The sequence below is a fragment of the Sturnus vulgaris genome, unplaced genomic scaffold (genome assembly GCF_052056855.1).
Source record: "Sturnus vulgaris isolate bStuVul1 unplaced genomic scaffold, bStuVul1.hap1 Scaffold_87, whole genome shotgun sequence".
Classification (NCBI taxonomy): domain Eukaryota; kingdom Metazoa; phylum Chordata; class Aves; order Passeriformes; family Sturnidae; genus Sturnus; species Sturnus vulgaris.
Window position 1 is genome coordinate 1,959,310 of NW_028276756.1, and position 3,205 is coordinate 1,962,514.

Here is a 3,205-nt window from a genome sequence, read left to right on the forward strand (position 1 = left end):
GTCCTCCTCAGTAATCACTGTTTGTGCTCTGCTTTTGGGCAGGTGCAGTGGAGGTTTGGCTCTCCCTCAGGTCAGCTTGTCCCACTCAAAACCACCTGGCTGGTCCTGGCTGGTTTCTGGAGCCACAGGTTTCTGTTTTGTTGGGTTTGTGTAATAGCCAGGTCTTGCTTTGCTGAGTTTTTGCAATATATGTTACCTTAAAGCTTTTTCCTGGCAAATAAGTTCCTATATGGTTTGTTACATACCGTTTCTGCTATGTGCTCAATTTCCCCTCTACTTGCTTAAGCGTATCATAGACTTCTAAGTTTCTGAATTTTCAAAACCATTTATGTTCCCCATCTCACTAGACCACACTGGAAGCCTCTAGACCACACTGGGAGCAGGTTTGCGCGCATCAACCCTTACTGGTTTATACTGGGAGCTGCTGTCACAGGTCTCAGGGGCTCAGGAGTGGCTCCCAGTGCTTACTGGCTTATACTGGTGCCCTCCCAGTATAAACCTGGGAGCCCTTAGACTACACTGAGGATGGGTTTGGGTGCATGAGGCCTTACTGGTTTATACTGGGAGCCGCCATCATGGGCCTCAGAAGTTCGGTGGTGGCTCCCAGTGCTTACTGGTTTATACTGGTGCCCTCTCAATCTATGCCTAGGAACACCAGTGAGTGCTGGCAGGCAGGCAGGACCCTGAGGCCAAGCTATCCTTTCTGGGGAACTGCTCAGCCATGACTTCTCCAGCTTCTCAGCCTGGCACCACTGCCTGCAGCTGCCAGGGACTCCAGAAAGGGTGAGGCTGGGGCACTGCCCCACAAAAGGTTGTAGGAATGCAAGAAATTCCCCAGAAAACTTCCCACAATTTCACAGGATCCCCAAAATTTTCCAGCCCCTCCCTCACCTAAAGTGGAAGGTGATGTGTCCTGTTGGGTTGAATGAGTAGAACTGGTGTTTCTAAATCCCCTTTGAATTTAATGGGTACACCTGAACTCTAGTACACTTGAGTATTCAGTTATTGGGCTGTCCCTCACTGCCACGTAGAGATTTTGGGGTGCCCCCTTTGCCCCCTCCCAGAGCTAGAGCTGGTGCAGAACACTGTCTTTAGCAACCCCATGGACCAAAGCACCTGGCTGTACCTGCACTGCATCCTCTCCTGAGGTAACTCAGGGCTCCCTCTCACCCCGGATGTCCTCACCTGGAGTTTTGGGGTACCCCCTGAATGTTGGGGTGCCCCTCAACAGCCCCTCAGCTGCCAAGGGTCATCTGTGTCCACTTCGACTGGGAGGACGGTGGCCATCATTTTCTCCTGGCCCATCAAGGTGAGTCGGGACACTTGGGTGCCCCAAAAATAACCTGGAGATCCCCCAAAATTATCTGGGTACACCTGTGTACTCCCCCAAATTACCTGAATCTCCCCAAAAATCACCTGGGGACACCTGGGTACCCCTGGAATACCTAAATCACCCAAAACCCCTGAGGGCCCCCAAAACTGGTGTCCCAAAAATCTTCATTTCTTTGACTGGGTGGACCTGGTGTCCCTGAATCCCCATTGACTTTCAAGGGTACATGTTGAGTTCTGTTTATACCCATGTATCTCTATAAATCCCTCCCAGTGGTTCCACTTGTGCCTTAGTGCTCCCAGTAACCCCAGTGTCCCCCCTTAGCCCTTCCCAGTGCTCCCAGTTGAACCACTAACCCTTCCCAATCAAGCCCTATTAATGGGTAGACCTGCTATCCCTCAATCCCCTTTGACTTGGTAGACCCAATGTCTGAAAATTTTTGCTGCCAAAAATCCCACCTTTGGGCTCGGAATTCCCAGATTTGGGGCTAAAAACGAAGATTTTGGGCTTAAGTGGAGGCACAGCTCCAGCACAGGCTGAAGGTGTGGGATCATGAATTTGTGATTAGCTCCCAGGAATTATGCCAGGACTTGCAGAATGTCAGCACCATGATCCTGAAATGGAAATTCATGGAATTCAGCCCAGTATTTCCCCCAGATATCCCCATTTTAGCACCAAATTTCTGCAAAATCCCCATTGACTCTAATGGGTAAACCTGGTTTCCCTAAATCCCTATTGATTTCAAAAGGTAGACCTGATGTTCCTAAATCCCCTTTGATTTTTTAGAATAGGTCATTTTGCTATTCCTACATTGCCATTGATTTCAAAGGGTAGACCTGATGTCCATAAGATCTCTATTGGGAGATTAATATTACAAGAGATGGAACAACTGAGAGACATTGTCAAAGATGGTTTATTGCTTTATTTCATCAGTCTCATAGAAGGGTGAGACATTAAAGGTGTTACATCCATTGCCATAATATCAGAAGCTTCCTCATTCTTAGTTACAAATGCCTTATATTAGTTTGCTAGCCAATCAAAAACTTCTATGAACTTTGCTGGTGTCTTTTTACACCAATCATTAATTGCTTTGCTTCCCATGGCTTCAGTGCAATAAATCATTTTTCAGTATATCATGTAACACTGCACAAACCTCCATTGATACATCTTAACATCTAATTAACTTTATAACAAGTTATTTTTGCTAAACTTTAAAATCTTTTACTTACTTAACATATTGCTTTGCTTATATAATACATATTTCTGTTTTCTTGAAACATAATTTTACTTAAACTACAAACTTATAGTCTTGTTTCATGTCTGTTTCACTCTCATGCTCTAATTCTCTAAGCCTTCTCCAAGGTCTTAGGTCAAACCCTGTATCCATCTCAATCTCTGAGCCTGTATGCCCAAGGCCCTGAGAGCTCTCCGTGCCTGCATTTCCCACACTGCAGTATCCCAATGGACCCTTGGTTCCTTGGGACTCACAATGGCAGAAGGGTCTCCTTGGTTCCACAAGGTCCTGCAGAGCCCCTTGATTCAACGAGGCCTCAGAGTGTCATCATGGCCTCCAGGATTCCATGAGGCCCTACAATGGATTACTTTGGTTCCATGGAGTCCAGCACTGTTCCATGAATCCTTAGTTCCATGGGGCCCTGTAGTGTCACAATGGACTCCATGATTCCATGAGGCCCTGCAGTGTCACAATGGCCCCTTGGTTCCATGGAGCCCCACAGTCTCACAATGGCCCTTTGATTTCATAAGGCCTTGAAATGCCACAATGGCCCTTTTGTTTCACAAAACCTCAAATTGTAAAATTGACTCCATGGTATCATGAGGCCCTGCTCTGTCACAAAGGACTCTCGGCTCCATGAT